The 20,248-nt window shown below is 37.4% G+C and overlaps 1 pseudogene; it reads left to right on the top strand.

Annotated features, from left to right (window-relative positions):
* The first annotated feature begins 18,719 nt into the window (after nucleotides 1–18,719).
* On the top strand, nucleotides 18,720–19,622 carry LOC125100680 (olfactory receptor 2L8-like; annotated as a pseudogene).
* Nucleotides 19,623–20,248: the final 626 nt, after the last annotated feature.

Here is a 20,248-nt window from a genome sequence, read left to right as displayed (position 1 = left end):
ATTATAATAAATCTAATTTTTAAACCAATGTTCTTCTATAAACTGCTGAATAAATTAATGTTTACGTGTTATTGTTATGTAATTAGTGAGTAACAACATGTAAAATTTATCACTCCATAAAACTTTAGAGACATAATAATATTGAAAGAATCTGAATAAATACATTCCTTTCCCCACTGAATTGACCCTTTAATACATCCTTGAAAGCATCTAAAGAAATGATAAGAGGGAGACAAGATGGCGGGGAAGAAGGAGGAGGCGCCTTTTCAACCTTACCCTAAACTGAGCTGATTATCTACCAAAGAACTCTGATCACCCATGAAATCAGACTGAGATTAGAATTATACACTTCTGGATCTCTACAGGGACAGAAGATGCTGGTGGGCAGGTAAAGTAGAGTGGGAACATCAGACTGATATCGGAAGATAAACAAAAGGGGGAGGGAGCCACCAGAAGCAAACCATTGGAAAGTAATACCACAATACGAGAGTGCCCTGCGATTGGGGATCAGCATTAAATTAGAGTCTGGTTGAAAGCACTCAAAAAGAATAAAGGATCAAGGGAGGAAATTGTGGGAATCAGGGCAGTTAGGGACAGGGGCTTAAGTCCCCGACCAAGGAGAACCCCCCCCCCCCCCCCCCCCCCCCCCCCCCCGGTGCTGAACCAAGGAGAGGTGGCGAAGAAACCAGGTCTTGGTCCCTGAGCGGCCAGTGCACCTGAGAGCCTCTGGGTGGCCACTCCCTTGAGGGGCAGGGAGCCTCACCAGCCAGCAGAACCACAGCCTTTTGCACTCTCCATGTGTGTGTTGCACTACCAGAGTCTGAGTCGCCCTCCTCACCCTCCCTGAGAGAGGTGCTTGCAGGCAAGAGTTGGTGCTCTCTTGGACCCAGAGAGTCTGAGCACTCCCAGCCCAGGCAAGCAGAAAATCTCAGAGCCCTATTGCTGCTTGGAACCTCTCTGGCAGTCTGGAGCTGCCCAGACAGCTGAGGCTATGTGGTTTTGGGTACAAGCAGGAGTTCCTGTGTCCCCAGAGACCGTGACTGGGAACGTGCTCAGCCAGAGGCCAAGGGGGAATTTATATGCTCTGGAGCACCCAGAGGGGAACAGACTGAGGCTTCTCTCTGAGAGGGAGGACTGGGGGCAGTTTGCTTTCCTCTAAACATCCAAAAACCATCAAAACCTGCCAAGGCGAGAGAAAACAAATGAACAAACAAAAATCTCCAGGGAACAAAAGCCTGAAAAACCGATTTCCTCAGAGCCCACCCCTTTGATGGGGGCAGGACTTAACTCAGGGAACACTGCAGAAAAAAAACACGTGGCAGGACCCTCCCCCAGAAAACCAACAACAACAACAACAACAAAGGCAAGAGAATAACCACCACGACTTAATAGTTACAACTTTTATTTTTAATTCGTTCCCACTATTCTGGTTCATTTTTTATAGATAATTTTAACCTATTTACCATCACAGTGAGATGTCCAGTATATCAAATTCCATAAAAACGTTTTAAACTGAACTTTTTGATAGATATACCTGTGTTTGTTCTTTTGCTTTTCTATTTTTTAAATTTTTTAAATTTTATTTTAGTTTAGTTTGGTTTATTCTTTTTTATTTTTTTTTTTATATTCATATAGAGTTAAACTTCAAGGTAATCCCCTTTCCCCAATCAATGCTACCCTTACAGGTAATCCAGTTTTTAATACCCCTTTATCTTAGGAAAGCTGAGGATTTTTTTTTTTTTTTGAAAGCTGAGTTCTTTAAGAAAGATATCAAGATACATCCAGGAAGAATCAAAATTACCTTCCTCGCTCACATGGAGAATTTATAACCACTCTCCAATCTTTTTCTTCCACCAGAGTTTCTGTGTATTAGTATTTGTCCTGGTAGTATATAAATCTTATACATGGGGTTCTTTTTGACGATGATCTTTTATTTTGTTTGTTTGTTATAATATACATATTTTTTTTCTCTTGTCATCTAATTTTATCAGTTTTTTGTTTGTCTGTTTTTGTTTGTATATTTCATAAATCTAACCCTGGAGCCCATTTGGGATGGGCCTTCTCTTTTATTTTATCTTTCTTTTTTTTTTTTTCCTCTCTCTTTATCTATCTCTCTCTTTTTTCTTTCTTTTTTTCTATCATTTGGGTAGGGACTCTTGATTCCTCAGAAGCATTCCAGGGTGCACCTGGCCTGCACCACAGTGGATAGATTCAGCTACATATGTATAGCAATCTCTCACCAAAATGACTAGGAGGAGGAATGCACAACAAAAGACAGCATGGTACTGGCATAAAAACAGACACACAGACACTGGAACAGGATAGAGAGTCCAGATATGGACCCTCAACTCTATGGTCAGACAATCTTCAGCAAAGCAGTAAAAAATATACAATGGAAAAAAGACAGTCTCTTAATTAAATTGTGCTGGGAAAATTAGGCAGCTATATGTAGAAAAATGAAACTCAACCATTCTATTACAACGTACACAAAGATAAAGTCGAAATGGATAAAAGACCTCAACCTGAGGCAGGAATCTATCAGAATCCTAGAGGAGAACATAGGCAGTAACCTCTGCGATATCTGCCACACCAACTTCTTTCGAGATAAGTCTCCAAAGGCAAAGGAAACAAAAGCAGAAATGAGCTTTGGGACTTCAACAAGATCAAAAGCTTCTGCACAGCAAAGGAAACAGTCAACAAAACAAAGAGGCATCTCACAGAATGGGAGAAGATATTTCCAAATGACAGTACAGACAAAAGGTTTGATACCCAGGCTCTATAAAGAACTTCTCAAACTCAACACACACAAAACAGATAATCATGTCAAAAAGTGGGCAGAAGACATGAACAGACACTTCTCAAATGAAGATATTCAAATGCCTATCAGACACATAAAAAAAATGTTCATCATCATTAGCCATCAGGGAGATTCAAGTTAAAACCACATTGAGATATCACCTTACACCAGATAGAATGGCCAAAATAAGCAAGACAGGAAACAACGTGTGTTGGAGAGGATGTGGAGAAAGGGGAACCCTCTTACACTGTTGGTGGGAATGCAAGTTGGTGCAACCACTTTGGAGAACAGTTTGGAGATTCCTTAAGAAATTAAAAATAGAGCTTCCCTATGACCCTGCCATTGCACTACTGGGTATTTACCCCAAAGATACAGATGTAGTGAAAAGAAGGGCCATCTGTACCCCAATGTTCATAGCAGCAATGGCATTGGTCACCAAACTGTGGAAAGAACCAAGATGCCCTTCAACGGACGAATGGATAAGGAAGATGTGGCCATATACTCTATGGAGTATTATGCCTCCATCAGAAAGGATGAATACCCAACTTTTGTATCAACATGGATGGGACTAGAAGAGATTATGCTGAGTGAAATAAGTCAAGCAGAGAGAGTCAATTATTATATGGTTTCAGTTATTTGTGGAGCATAACAAATAATACCGAGGACATGGGAAGATGGAGAGGAGATTGGAGCTGAGGGAAATTGGAGAGGGAGATGAACCATGAGGACTATGGACTCTGAAAAATAATCTGAGGGTTTTGAAGGGGCTGGGGGTGGGAGGTTGGGGGAGCCTGGTGGTGGGTTTTAATAAGGAGGGCATGTATTACATGGAACACTTGGTGGGTTGCATAAAGAATGAATTCTGTTACACTGAAAAGAAATTAAATAAAAAAAATGAAATGATAAGAAGTACTTTCCAGGGCGCCTGGGTGGCTCAGTGGGTTAAGCCGCTGCCTTCGGCTCAGGTCATGATCTCAGGGTCCTGGGATCGAGGCCCACATCGGGCTCTCTGCTCAGCGGGGAGCCTGCTTCCCTCTCTCTCTCTCTCTCTCTCTGCCTGCCTCTCTACTTGTGATCTCTCTCTGTCAAATAAATAAATAAATAAAAATCTAAAAGAAAAAAAAGAAGTACTTTCCAATGTTGTTCTGAGGCCATCTTAAACTATTAGTGACTTAAACTACATTATTCAAGTCTCAATGGGCTTTTCCAAGTGAACGTACATGCACAAAGAATTCTTATCTTTAATCCCTAGGTAAAGAAAAACTGGAATCATGGCTCCTGCAGAGTCTTCCTAAATTACCTAAGATCTCAAGTGCGGGGGTAAGAGATTAATATATACATACATTTGAAAAGTATTCAAATAAGCTGTGCAGAAAAATGACTTTGTTCATATGGTGAATATAGGACCACGTCAGGTATTCAATCCAGTGATGTTAAATTGGGAGAAGACAAAAGGTACATGTCTTAATTTTTATTTTAATTTATTACATAAGAGATGAAACTCCTCTAAAAGTACTTAAAATAATTTGATTAGAATTCATTAAGAACTGCTGTATTTAGGGGTGCCTGGGTGGCTCAGTGGGTTAAGCCGCTGCCTTCGGCTCAGGTCATGATCCCAGGTCCTGGGTTCGAGCCCCACGTCCGGCTTTCTGCTCAGCAGAGAGCCTGCTTCCTCCTCTCTCTCTGCCTGCCTCTCTGCCTACTTGTGATTTCTCTCTGTCAAATAAATAAATAAAATCTTTAAAAAAAAAAAAAAGAACTGCTGTATTTAAACTATTAAAGTGAGCAATTGTTACATTAAGGTATCTCACAACCAAGGGTTTTAAAAAGAAAAAAACCTTCAGTGTAAATGGATTTAAAAGATCAGAAAGGATGAATACCCAACTTTTGTAGCAATATGGACGGGACTGGAAGAGATTATGCTGAGTGAAATAAGTCAAGCAGAGAGAGTCAATTATCATATGGTTTCACTGATTTGTGGAGCATAACAAATAGCATGGAGGACAAGGAGAGATGGAGAGGAGAAGGGAGTTGAGGGAAATTGGAAGGGGAGGTGAACCATGAGAGACTATGGACTCTGAAAAACAATCTGAGGTTTTGAAGGGGCAGGGGGTGGGAGGTTGGGGGAACCAGGTGTTGTGTATTGGAGAGGGCACAGATTGCATGGAGCACTGGGTGTGGTGAAAAATCAATGAATACTGTTACGCTGAAAAGAAATAAAAAAATAAAATAAGTAAACTACTTGAATTTAAAAATGTAAAAAAAAGGATCACCTGTGTTTGTGTACAATTAAAATTGAATCAATTGTTTAAATATGAATATACTTAAAAAATGAACCCCTCTTTAAATCTAAAATATAAATCAGTATACAATTCTGGAAAGAATTGGTGTTTCTCCTAAAAATCTATTATTAATTAGCAGTGAAACAGTTAAATTGATAATATAGTCAATGGCTTATATCATCTATGAGCTTCTTTCCTGTATGTATGCTGAACAAGACTAAGGTCTGTACTAAATGATGTCATGTTCATGAAAATACAACCACTTTAAAAGTAAAAATTCTGTGTCACAAAATATATACTAAAGGTTTTTTGGATGGAAAGGAACTTCAAACGTGATAAAAATGTATCTTTTCCAGAAGTGAACCAACATATTTTGAGAAAAAGATTGTATTTGAAATATAAATCATATTTATCACAGAAGGGCATATGCATTGTGCCATATCCTATGATGAATGCACTGTAGATGGAAAAAAATTGTAGCTAAGTGGGAAATGCTTTATTATGTGTGTGTAACATGAATTATACTCTCCTGGAGTAGAACTACTTTCATGCAATCATGTGATGTGCTCATATAAATGTTGATTCCATTCCATTTATTTTCTGGCAGTTTGGATTACTGTCTGGATTAAAATCATTAGAATGGGGATGCTTGGGTGGATCAGTCAGTTAAAGAGTCTGCCTTCAGCTCAGGTCATGATCCCAGGATCCTGGGATGAGTCCTGCATTGGGGAAAAAAAAAAAATCCCTACTCAGCGGGGATCCTGCTTCTCCCTCTGCCTTTTGCTCCCTCAGCTTGTTCTCTCTTTCTTTCTCTCTCTCTCTGACAAGTGAGTAAGTAAATTTTTTACAAAGAATCATTAGAATGTTAAGGTGATCATTTAAATAAATTATTGACTTACTCTATGTTAGAGCTGGTCAAGTCCAGAATTAGAAGATTTTAACTGGAGTTTACATTGAAATATTTGTATTTTTACAATAGAAGTGATTTCACAGTTCATAAATATGCTGTCTAAATGGGAAAGGAAGTGAGTCTTTGTAAAATGTAGGGTTGATTCATATTGGCATGGGTTTTCAATGGGCTTATGTGAAGTTTGAGGAACAAAACTAACATGTCGTGTCTAAATCTTCAATGACAATAGAAGAGAATAGATTTTCCTTTTTCTTTCTTGAAATTTTGTGTAAAAATATGGAAGTACAAATTTTACAAAGTAAAAAGTGTATTTTTTATTTGAGTATGCTTAACACACAATATTGCATTAGTTTTTGTGTACAACATGTGATTTGACAAGTTTATATATATGCTACACTCACCATAAGTGTAGTTACTATCTAGCAGCATACAAGACCATTAAAATATCATTGACTATATTTTTATGCTGTACTCTTTATTCCTGTGATTTATTCATTTCATAACTAGAAGCCCGTATCTCCTTTCCCAGTTCTTTCTGAGGACATTTTGCCAATGAGCACAGTGGTTACATGGTTGTCAGAGAAAACTTATTATTGCTCATATACTGTTTTAAACTATATGAATCTGTTATTTTTAAAAAGATTTTATTTATTTATTTGACAGAGACCACAAGTAGTCAGTGAGGCAGACAGAGAGAGAGTGGGAAGCAGGCTCCCTGCTGAGCAGAGAGGGCTGATGCAGGGCTCGATGCCAGGACTCTGAGATCATGACCTGAGCCACCCAGGCGCCCCTGAATCTGTTATTTCTATTTAAATGATTCCTTGTTTCAATTTTGTTCAAAGTAGAAAATTGAACTTAAAAGAAAGATAAAATAATAAAAGCAAAATTTCTTTGTTTCTCTGGCAGTTATATATTTTCTAAATTTAAAGGTCATCTAGAAAGAATTAAAGAATCCATATATATATATATATATATATATATATATATATATATATATATGATATATTAGTTATCTAGTTCTTTTTCCACACACAAATTGTGACTTTTACTGCTTTCTGTATTTAACTTTTGTATTTTATCTTTTACCTTTGTGTATTTATAACTGAACTTCAAGTGAAATAATAATATCTATATTAGAAATTTGGATACTTTGTGAAAATCAGATGGAAATAGTACACAGCTAATTTGGGAACTATACGGATGATGAATCTAGGAATATTAGGTGTATAGATGAAAACACTTTGGAGATACCCTTTTTTTTTTTTTGGTGATACCTTTCTTGATGTTCTGCATGATGATAATAAAGTAGTAAGTGCCATAGCTAGGGCTCAGTGATGACTTACACGAAGCATATTTTAATTAACCCAGATATATTATCTTAGGCAATCCTCTACAATTCTTATTTTTCTTAAAGCTTAACTGATGTATACTTATTAAATAAAAATTGTATATGTTTATAAAATGTACAACTTGATGTTTTAATGTATATGCACATTGTGAAATAATCACCACAATCAAGCCAATTAATATATTCAGCAAGTTACATGGTTACTTTTTTATCTTTCTTTTCTGTTTGCTACTGAGGTCACTTATGATTGACTTTCCTAGAAATTTTGACGATAAAATACAGTATGGTTAATTATATTCACTTAGCTGTACATGAGATCTCCAAAATGTACTCATCTTGCATAATGGAAATTTTAGAGCATTTAACCCAATCTTACTAACTTCTCCCTCCCTTCAGCTTTTGGCAACAGTCATTTGACTTCCTATATCTAAGAGTTTACCATTTTAGATTCCACATGCAAGTGTAATTGAGCAATGTTTGTATTTCAGTATCTGGCTTATTCTACTTAACATAATGTCCTCCACTTTCATCTATATCTTTGCAAATAGAAGTACTCCTTTTACAAGGCATGTTGCTGTCCAGTATCCCCAACACCATTTGTTGAAGACACTGTCTTCTTTCCATTGAATATTTTTCTTGCTTTCTTGAAGATTAATTGACCGTATAGTTATGGGTTCATTTCTGGGTTTTCTATTCTGTTATAGTGGTCTAGGTGTCCATTTTTATATCAGTACCATATGTCTTGACTGCTACAGCTTTGTAATATATCTTGAAGTATAATACTGTGATGCCTTCATCTTTGCTTTTATTTCCCCCAACGTTGTTTTGACTATTTGTTTCAGTTCTGTGAAAAATACTATTGGTAGTTTGACAGGGATTGAATTAAATATGTAGACTGTTTTGGGTAGTAAAGATGTTTAATAATATTTAAAAAATTTGTTCTTCCAATCCATCACCATGGACTGTCTTTCCATTTCTTTGTGTTCTCTTCAATTCCTTTCATCAGTGTTTTATAATTTTCAGAATGCAGGTCTTTTACCTCTTCATTTAAGTTTATCCCCAGGTATCTTATTACTTTGATTTAATTGTAAAAGAGTTTGATTTCTTAATTTTTTTTCTGGTGCTTCATTATTGGTGTATAGAAATGGAATTGATTCTGTCCTTTGTTTTTTCTTTTTTATCCTGATATTTATGCATTTATTAATCGGTTCTAGCAGTCTTTTGATGGAATCTTTGGGTTTAATACATATATTCCACACATTATGTATTCATTTGTTGATGAACACTTAGTTTTATTCACAATCTTGGTTATTGGAAATAATGTTGCCATAATCATAAGAGTGCAGAGAAAAAAGATGGTCTTAGAACCGACTCCTCCTGACACCCAAGATGAATACTTAAATTATTAGTTCCAAAACTCTCCTGATATTTTATACAATATGTTTATCTTCTAATACTTGATTTTTAAATCCCAAATACCAGACTGTGGTTTGTAAATGAGGCCACTATGAATGAGATGCTGCTCCCTCTCTACATCACCACCTCCATCTTCTTTCTCTCTTCCCCTGCTCTCATCACAGTTACATACTACTTTACGTTTGGGGGCATGCATTGACGGCATTGTTTCATTTTCTGGAAATTACTGGCTTTATATAAAAATATAGCATTATTGCAAAATCTGATACTATTTTATTGGTTACTGCTGACTATATATCTTCTAAATATATCATTAAAATTTCTCTAAAGAAGTTTAAGAACATAAATTTATGGCTGATACTAAGAATTGTCAAGAAACTTGTTTACAAGAAGATAGAATTTTCAAAAAATATCTTTAACAAATAATTTATCATTAATGCTTCTGTGTTTTTTGCACTGTATTTAAATAGTATACCACATATATAACAGATCTAAGAGAAGTTTTATTTTAATATTCACATTTAATTATATTGCCACATGCATTTTTTCAATAATCATTTTTTTAATTTATTTTAAGCATAACAGTATTCATTGTTTTTGTACCACACCCAGTGCTCCACGCAGTCCGTGCCCTCTCTAATACCCACCACATGGTTCCCCCAACCTCCCACACCCCCCACCCTTCAAACCCTTCAGATTGTTTTTCAGAGCCCATAGTCTCTCATTGTTCACCTCCCCTTCTAATTTCCCCCAACTCCCTTCTCCTAACTCCCCATGTCCTCCATGCTATTTGTTATGCTCCACAAATCAGTGAAACCATATGATAATTAACTCTCTCTGCTTGACTTATTTCACTCAGCATAATCTCTTCCAGTCCCGTCCATGTTGCTACAAAAGTTGGGTATTCATCCTTTCTGATGGAGGCATCATACTCCATAGTGAATATGGACCACATCTTCCTTATCCATTCGTCCGTTGAAGGGCATCTTGGTTCTTTCCACAGTTTGGCAACCATGGCCACTGCTGCTATAAACATTGGGGTAGAGATGGCCCTTCTTTTCACTACATCTGTATCTTTGGGGTAAATACCCAGTAGTGCAATTGCAGGGTCATAGGGAAGCTCCATTTTTAATTTCTTGAGGAATCTCCACACTGTTCTCCAAATTGGCTGCACCAACTTGCATTCCCACCAACAGTGTAAGAGGGTTTCCCTTCTCCACATCCCCTCCAACACATGTTATTTCCTGTCTTGCTAATTTTGTCCATTCTAGTTGGTGTAAGGTGATATCTCAATGTGGTTTTAATTTGAATCTCACTGATGGCTAGTGATGATGAACATTTTTTCATGTGTCTGATAGCCATTTGAATGTCTTCGTTGGAGAAGTGTCTGTTCATGATTTCTACCCATTTTTTGATATGATTGTCTCTTTTGTGTGTGTTGAGTTTGAGGAGTTCTTTATAGATCCTGGATATCAATTTTTTGTCTGTACTGTCATTTGCAAATATCTTCTCCCATTCCGTGGGTTGCCTCTTTGTTTTCTTGACTGTTTCCTTTGCTGTGCAGAAGCTTTTGATTTTGATGAAGTCCCAAAAGTTTATTTTGGCTTTTGTTTCCTTTGCCTTTGGAGACATACATTGAAAGAAGTTGCTGTGGCTGATATCGAAGAGATTACTGCCTATATTCTCCTCTAGGATTCTGATGGATTCCTGTCTCACATTGAGGTATTTATTTATTTATTTATTTATTTCCAGTATAACAGTATTCATTGTTTTTGTACCACACCCAGTGCTCCATGCAGTCTGTGCCTTCTCTAATACCAACCACCTGGTTCCCCAAGCCTCCCACCCCCCACCTCTTCAAACCCTTCAGATTGTTTTTCAGAGTCCATAGTCTGAGGTCTTTTATCCATTTTGAGTTTATTCTTTGTGTAAGGTGTATGAAAATGGTTGAGTTTCATTCTTCTACATATAGCTGCCCAGTTTTCCCAGCACCGTTTATTGAAGAGATTGACTTTTCCAACTGTATATTTTTTCCTGTTTTGTCGAAGATTAAATGACCATAGAGATTATGGTCGGTATCTGGGCTCTCTACTCTGTTACACTGGTCAATGTGTCTATATTTATGCCAGTACGATGCTGTCTTGGTGATCACAGCTTTGTAGTAAAGATTGAAATCAGGTAACGTGATGCCCCCAGTTTTATTTTTGTTTTTCAACATTTCCTTAGCGATTCGGAGTCTCTTCTGGTTCCATACAAATTTTTGGATTATTTGCTCCAGCTCTTTGAAAAATACCCGTGGAATTTTGATCGGAATGGCATTAAAAGTATAGATTGCTCTAGGCAGTATAGACATTTTAACAATGTTTATTCTTTCAATCCAAGAGCCTGGAATGGTCTTCCATCTTTTTGTGTCTTCCTCAATTTCTTTCATGAGTATTCTGTAGTTCCTCGAGTACAGATCCTTTACCTCTTTGGTTAGGTTGATTCCCAGGTATCTTATGGTTCTTGGTGCTATCGTAAGTGGAATCAATACTCTAATTACCCTTTTTTTATTTTCATTGTTAGTGTATAAGAAAGCCACTGATTCCTGTACATTGACTTTGTATCCTGCCACGTTACTGAATTGCTGTATCAATTCTAGTAGTTTGGGGATGGAGTCTTTTGGGTTTTCGATATAAAGAATCATGTCATCTGTGAAGAGAGAGAGTTTGACTTCTTCATTGCCAATTTGGATACCTTTTATTTCTCTTTGTTGTCTGTTTGCTGTTGCTAGGACTTCTAATACTATGTTGAACAAGAGTGGTGAGAGTGGGCATCCTGGTTGTGTTCCTGATCTCAGCGGGAAGGCTGCAAGCTTTTTCCCATTGATGATGATATTTGCTGTGGGTCTTTCATAGATAGATTTGAGGAAGTTCAGGAATGTTCCCTCTATCCCTATATTATGAAGCGTTATAATCAGGAACAGATGCTGGATTTTGTCAAATGCTTTTTCTACATCAATTGAGAGGACCATGTGGTTCTTCTCTCTTCTCTTATTGATTTGTTCTATCACTCTGATTGATTTGCGAATGTTGAACCATCCTTGTAGCCCAGGGATGAATCCCACCTAGTCATGGTGGATAATCTATTTTTTTTAATGATTTTATTTATTTATTTATTTGACAGACAAAGGTCACAGGGAGGCAGAGAGGCAAGGCAGAGAGAGAGGAGGAAGCATGCTCCCTGCTGAGCAGAGTGCCCAATGCGGGGCTTGATCCCAGGACCCTGAGATCATGACCTGAGCCAGGGCAGAGGCTTAACCCACTGAGCCACCCAGGTGCCCCGTGGAAAAACTTCTTAATGTGTTGTTGGATCCTGTTTACTAGGGTCTCGTTGAGTATCTTAGCATCCATATTAATCAGTGATATTGATCTGGAATTCTCCTTTTTGGTACGGTCTTTGCCTGTTTTGGGGATCAGGGTAATGATGGCTTCATAGAAAGAGTCTGGAAGTTTTCCTTCTGCTTCAATTTTTTGAAACAGTTTCAGGAGAATAGCTGTTCTGTCTTCTATGAAAGCTTGGTTGAATTCCCCAGGGAATCCATCAGGCCCTGGGCTCTTGTTTTTTGGGAGGTTTTTGATCACTGCTTCAGTCTTGTTACTAGATATTGATCTATTCAGGTTGTCAATTTCTTCCTGGTTCAATTTTGGGGTTTATAGTTTTCCAGGAATGCATCCATTACATCTAAATTGCTTAGCTTATTGACATATAACTGTTGATAATAACTTCTGATGATTGTTTCAACTTCCTTGGTGTTAGTTGTGATCTCTCCCTTTTCATTCATAATTTTATGAATTTAGGCTTTCTCTCTTTTTTTTGGATTAATGTGGCCACTGGTTTATCGATCTTATTGATTCTTTCAAAAAACCAGCTTCTAGTTTCATTGATACGTTCTACTGTATCTCTCGTTTCTACCTCATTGATCTCTGCTCTAATCTTGATTATTTCCCTTCTTATGTGTGGAGTTGGTTTGATTTGTTGTTGATTCTCCAGCTCTTTAAGGTGTAGAGACAGCTGGTGTGTACTGGATTTTTCAATTTTTTTGAGGGAGGCTTGGATGGCTATGTATTTCCCCCTTAAGACCGCCTTTTCTGTATCCCATAGGTTTTGGACCAAAGTGTCTTCATTCTCATTGGTTTTCATGAATTGTTTCAGTTCTTCTTTGACCTCCTGGTTGATCCAAGCATTCTTAAGCAAGGTGGTCTTTAGCTTCCAGCTGTTTGAGTTCCTTCTGAACTTCTCCTTCTGATTGAGCTCCAGTTTCAAAGCATTGTGATCTGAAAATATGCAGGGAATAATCTCAGTCTTTTGGTATCGGTTGAGTCCTGATTTGTGACCCAGGTTGTGGTCTATTCTTGAGAAGGTTCCATGTGCACTTGAGAAGAATGAGTATTCTGTTGTTTTGGGGTGGAATGTTCTGTATATATCTATGAGGTCCATCCTGTCCAATGTGTCATTCAATGCTCTTGTTTCTTTATTGCTTTTCTGCTTCGATGATCTGTCTATTTCTGAGAGAGGCATGTTAAGATCACCTACTATTAATGTATTCATATCAACATGACTCTTTATCTTGATTAACAGTTTTCTTATGTAATTGGCTGCTCCCATATTGGGGGCATAGATATTTACAATTGTTAGATCATCTTGGTGGATAGTCCCTTTAAGAATGATGTAGTGTCCTTCTGTATCTCTGACTACAGTCTTTAGTTTAAAATCTAATTTATCTGATATGAGAATCGCTACCCCAGCCTTCTTTTGAGGCCCATTGGCATGAAAGATGCTTCTCCATCCCTTCACTTTCAGTCTGGGTGTATCTTTAGGTTCAAAATGGGTCTCTTGTAGACAACATGTGGATGGGTCCTGTCGTTTTATCCATTCTGCCACCCTGTGCCATTTTATGGGCGCATTTAGGCCATACACATTGAGAGTGATTATTGATAGATACGTTTTTATTGACATCGTGTTACCTTTGAAGTCTTTCTTTCTGTAGATTGTCTCTATATTTCTGTTCAATGTTATTCTGAGGATTTTTCCTCTTTTATAGTACCACCCTTAATATTTCCTGCAGTGTCGGCTTGGTGGTTGCATAGTCTTTTAAGCCTTGCTGGTCTTGGAAACTCTTTATCTCTCCATCCATTTTGAATGTCAGTCTTGCTGGATCAAGTATTCTTGGCTGCATGTTCTTCTCACTTAGTGCCCTGAATAGATCTTGCCAGCCCTTTCTGGCTTGCCAGGTCTCTGTGGACAGGTCTGACGTTATTCTGATGTGTTTTCCTCTGTAAGTAAGGAGCCTCTTTGTCCTAGCAGCTTTCAAGAGATTATACCTACAATTATGATTCCTCAATTTGACTATCAGGTGCCTTGATGTTTTTCTGGAATCTATCATATTGGGTGGAGACCTTTCGGCCTCTAGTACATGAACGCTGGTTCCATTTGTGAGATTGGGAAAATTTTCATGAAGAACTGGTTCCACTATATCTTCTAGACTTCTTTCTTTCTCCTCCCCTTTAGGGATTCCAATAATTCTGACATTGGAATGTTTCATGGCATCATTTATTTCCCTGATTCTGTTTTCATGGTTTCTAAGCTGTTTGTTCCAGGCTTCCTCCTAATCCTTTCTCTCTATCTGTTTGTCCTCCAGATCACTAATTCTATCTTCTGTCTCAGTTACCCTAGCTTTGAGAGAATTTAGATTAGATTGGAACTCATTGAGAACATTGTGAACCTCAGCCCAGGTGGCTTTTAGGTCTGCCCTAACATTGTGAACATCCTGTCTGTTTGCTTTCTGCTCAGCCCTAATCAATTCCATTTGGTCTTCCATGGCTTTCTCTAACCTAGCTATTGCCTGGATAATTGTTAGCCTGAATTCTCTTTCTGACATATTGTCTATGTTGATAGCCATTAGATCTGTTGCAGAAGGCCTATCCTCTGTATTTTTCTTCTGTTGGGCATTCCTCCTCCTAGTCATTTTGGTGAGAGATGGCTGAATGGATGTAGCTGGATGTATCGACCATGGTGCGGTCAAGGTGCACCCTGGAATGCTTCTGAGCAATCAGGATTCCTCACCCAAATGATAGAAAAAAGAAAAGAAAAAGAAAAGTGAGAGAGAGAGAGAGAGACAGGAAAGAAAGGGAAGATGAAAGAGAAGGTTCAGCCCAAATGGGCCCCAAGGTAAGATTGATGAAGTATATAAACAAAAACAGACAAACAAAAAGACTGATAAAATTATACGACAGGAGGAAAAAAAACTATATCTATATATCTATCTATATAGATATATAGATATATCTATATCTATATGCAAATAAAGGAAAAACCTCGTCAGAAAGAACCCCAAGTGTAAGATTTATATACTATAAGTCAAACACAAAATCACAGAAACAGTGCTGGAAGAAAAAGTTGGAAGAGTGGTTATAAATTATCAGTTGTGCGAGGAAGTTTGTTTTGATTCTTCCTGGATGTATCTTGATATCTTTGGTAAAGTACTCAACTTTCCTAAGATATAGGGGGATTAAAAATTGGTTAACCTATAGGGGTAGCATTGATTGGGGAGAGGGGATTACCTTGAAGTTTAACTCTATATGAATATTAGAAAATAATAATAATAAAAAAGGAATAAACTAGACTAATCTAAACTAAAATTAAAAAAAAAGAAATTTAAAAAATAGAAATGCAAAAAAAAAAAAAACACACAGGTGTATGTATCAAAAAGTTCAGGTTAGAAGGTTATTATGGAATTTGATGTACTGGATATCTCATTGTGATGGTAAATAGGTTAAAAATTATCTATATATTAAAAAAAAATGAGCCAGAATAGTGGGAACGAATTAAAAATAAAAGTTGTCCTATGAAGTAGTGGTGGTTGTTCTTTTGTTGTCTTTTTTTTTTTTTTCCTGGTTGGTTTTCAGTCAATGATGTTCCCTGAGTTAAGTCCTCCAGTCCCCCTCAAGGGGGTGGGCTCTGAGGAAAAGGATTTTTTCAGGCTTTTGTTCTCTGGAGGTTTTTATGTTTGTTCACCTTTTTTTTTTTTTCCTCTTGCCTTGACCGCTTTTGATGGTTTTTGTAGGTTTAGAGGAAAGAAAACTGCACCCTGACCTCCCTTTCAGAGAGAAGCCTCAGTCTGTTCTTCTGTGGGTGTTGCAGAGCCCATATAAATCCCCCCTTGGCCTTGGCAGAGCAGGTTCCGAGTCGTGGTCCCTGGGGACGCAGGATCTTCTGCTTGTACTCAAAACCAGGGCAGCAGCGGGGGCTGTTTGGGCAGCTCCAGACCGCCAGAGAGGTTCCAAGCAGGATTGCACACTGAGTTTTTCCCGCTGGCCCGGGCTGGGAGTGCCTGGTCTTTCTGGGTCTAAGAGCGCCGGGCTTGTGCGCACCTCTTTCAGAGTAGAGTCTGGGGCAAGTGTCTTAGGTTCTGAATCAATGGCACATGTCATAGAGCACAGGCTGGGACGTTGTACCTTTCTCAGGGGAGGATGTGGGGCGAGTGCATCTCAGGCTCTGTAGCAGGGCTCCCGTGTTCTGCCCTCCGGCGTGGCTCCCATCCCCTCACAGGGGCCAGAACCCGTGCAATCTCGGGAGCACTGGCAGCTCAGGGACCAAGACCTGGTTTCTCCGCCGCACTCTCTCTGGCTCCACGCCAGGGGAGGCTGTCCTGGGACTGGGGACTTAAGCCCCTGTCCCTAGCTGCCCTGATTCCCACAATTTCCCCCGCGCGATCTTTTGCTCTTTTGGAGTGCTTTCAACCAGTCTCCAAGTTAATGCTGTCCCCAGATGCAGGGCACTCTCGCTCGTATTAGGGGTATTACTTTCCAACTGGTCACCTCTGGTGGCTCCCTCCCCCTTTTGTTTATCTTCTGATATCAGTCCGCATTTCCCCACTCTGCTTTACCTGCCCACTGGCGTCTTCTGCCCCTGTAGAGATACAGATGTATGTAATTCTGATCTCAGGCTGATTTCATGGGTGATTGGAGTTCTTTGGTAGGTAATCAGCTCACTTTAGGGTACAGGTTGAAAAGGCGCCTCCTCCTACTTCCTGGCCATCTTGTCCCCCTGCCACATGCATTTTTAAGAATACTTGTATCTATGTGTGTATACATATGTTGAATTAGTTTATATCTAAATATGTATATCAATTTGTTTATATCTATACATATGTATATAACATATATGTTGAATTAGTTTATATTAATTCTATAATTATCTATTATTTTAAGAGTTTATTTCACAGAGAGAGGGAGAGCCAGATAGGGTACACAAGCAAGGGGAATAAGAGAGGGAGAAGCAAGCTTCCCGCAGAGTAGGGAGCCTGATTCAGGGCTCAACCCCAGCACCCCAGATCATGACCAGAGGATACACCAACTGAGCCACAGAGGAGACCCTATTATTATCTATTCTTAAATGTCAAAATTTTATGTTTCATTTTTGTTCTTGCTTTCTTACTAATCAATTTTCTCCAACTTTTCTTTTGAAACTTTAAATGAATAAATTTATATATATAAATTTATTTTTATATATGTGACTATATATATTCTGATATATATGTCAGAACCAACAGAATATATATTCTGACATATATGTCAGAAGTATCTGACACCTTATTGTTATCTGACACTTCCTTTTATATAAAACATAATATATGAACTGTATATTTAACAACTTCTAATAGTATCCTGAGCTTGTTTGCTGATAGTATTCCCTCTTCAGGAGAATGCCTCCACTCATTCTCATTAAAAAGATTCTCAAGATTACATTTCTCTTTTCCTTTGATATAGAGAAAGTTTTCTTAAAATCCCTTCTTCCTAACAGTCCTGAACTATTTCTTCTCTTGTCCATTCACACCACTGCCTTCTCCAATTTTTATTAAATTTATAATGTATTTATTTGTTTATTATCATGTCATCTGGATTTTATGACAGAGCAATGATAAATATATGTGCTTTTACTCCACACTTACGTAGAGTTAGGAAGAGTTTTAGATAGATTAAAAAGGAATAGAGAGGGCACATGATATGATGAGCACTGGGGGATATACACAACTAATGAATTATTGATATTGTAAAAAACTAATGATGCATTATACTTTGGAAATTGGATTTAAATAAAAAGAGGAATAAGTACAAAAAGATATCATAAAACAATGTTTAATGTTATGTAAACATTGAGAAACAGAAGGACACAACAGACATCTTTCAGGAGAGCTTGAGCATACAGGGAAGCAACAATGAAATTGGATTATAGATTCCCAGAGGAAGGGTCTAATTTAATTTGAGCATTCAAAAGTTAGGTAAGGATGCAGAAGAAGATGGCTTTACATAAATTGTATTTGATAATACAGATTTATTATAGATTTCTGAAACAAGCAAATAATGACATTTGACATCCAAGGAGCTGTTGTGCTAAAATTTTAAGAACACAAAAAGGTAATCTATATCTTCACATGATCTAATAGGCTACTACAGATTCAGAAAGAGTAGGATTTAAATATAAAAGAAAAATACCCTAAGGGTAAAAAAAATTTACTAATATGGGCCTATAATCTATGGATTTACATTGATTTACTATGTATTCATTTAATTTCTAAATTCTGCTTTGAAGATAAGTGAATTTATGTAGGGAAATACAATATTATATCTTAATGAAGTTATTATTATTAAAAGAAATATATTATTCTCACAAAATCATAGATTTTTAGAAAGTCTTTTGGCCTCAGATATTTGCCTCATCAAGGTTTTATCTATGAAGCAAAACTAAGGATTTTTTTTTTTCAAGAAAATCATTTAAAACCTGAAATGTTCAATGAATAAATCATGGTATGACTAAAATAATGAGATAAAAATAGTGTTCTGTATTTTATTAACTTACTATTATTAATTACTATTATTATTACTATTGTGTCTGTTTTTAGAAAAAAACCTGAATTAATGTCCCATGGAAAATTACAATAAAAATTCTATTGATTTCATATTATTGGAGTTGTTCCCACCTTCAAGAATTGGCCTGTTCTTCATTCTCATTGTTATCATTTTCTTAATGGCTCTTTTTGGCAACCTATCCATGATCATCCTCATCCTATGTGGACACCCATATCCACACACCCATGTATTTTATACTTAGTCAACTCTCCCTCATGGACCTGAACTACATCTCCATAATTGTCCCCAAAATGGCATCCAGTTATCTCCTTGGAAACAAGTTTATTTCTTTTATTGGGTGTGGGGTTCAGAGCTTCTTCTACTTGACTTTAGCTGGTGGAGAAGGATTACTATTGGCCTCTATGGCCTATGATCATTACGTGGCTTTTGCTTTCCTCTCCACTATGCCATTTGTATGAACAAAAGAGTATGAGTGCTGATGATAACAGGATCTTAGATAATGGGCTCAGTCAACTCCTGTGTTCACACTTCATATATTCTACATATCCCTTATTGCCAGTCTAGAGAGATCAACCACTTCTTCTGTGATGTACCAGCCATGATAAATATGATCTGCATGGATACCTGGGTTTATGAGTACACAGTGTTTGTGAGCACCACACTCTACCTTATGTTTCCTTTCATTGGTATTGCATGCTCCTATGGCTGGGTCCTCGATGCCATCTGCCACATGCAACCAACAAAGGGGAAGAAGAAGGCCTATTCAATCTGCAGAACCCATCTCACTGTGGTCACTTTCTACTATGCATCCTTTGTTTATACTTATCTACACCCTAGAGCCCTCCGATCACCAACAGAGAACAAGATTCTTGCTGTCTTCTACACCATACTGACACCAGTGCTGAACCCTATCATATACAGCTTGAGAAACAAGGAAGTGATGGGGGCTCTGAGATGACCGATTCAGAGTATCCAAACTGTGAAAATGTAGACAATATACATTAGTTCCAAAGCTTGAGTTACATGTCAACTCAGCTGTGTGCCATTGTGAGGAAAAACATATATATATGTTTTTATATATATATATAACATATAATATATATTATGTATATATTATATGCCTTGAGTGAAAGAACTTAATATTGAGGTTTAAATAAATTGAGGTTGTCCATTTTTTTTATTCTAAGGCCTACTTGTGTTTTCTTTGTGATATTTTTCTACATCTATAAAAAGGAATGCATTTTCCTCTAACTTGTGGGCAGAAATATTTTACTAAGATTTCATTTCTTTGGATATATACCCAGAAGTGGGAGTGCTGGATCATATGGTAGTTCTATTTTCAATTTTTTTTTTTTTTTGAGGAGCATCCATACCATTTTCCATAATGACTGTGCCAATTAACGTTCCATCAATAGGGGGAGAGACGTAAAAATATGTAAATATGGATATTTCATAACTATGTTGATTAAGCATTTTGTTTTTAATAGAGCAGTTGCTAATTAAAAGCTTGACTTATAGAATGATATTTGGTTATAACTTGCTTCTCCCCAAATTCAAATTAAGTGGAATTTTCTCAACACAAGT

This window comes from Lutra lutra, chromosome 5 (genome assembly GCF_902655055.1).
Source record: "Lutra lutra chromosome 5, mLutLut1.2, whole genome shotgun sequence".
Lineage (NCBI taxonomy): Eukaryota > Metazoa > Chordata > Mammalia > Carnivora > Mustelidae > Lutra > Lutra lutra.
The sequence above is the reverse complement of the archived record's forward strand: the minus strand, read 5'-3'. Positions and strand labels throughout refer to the sequence as shown.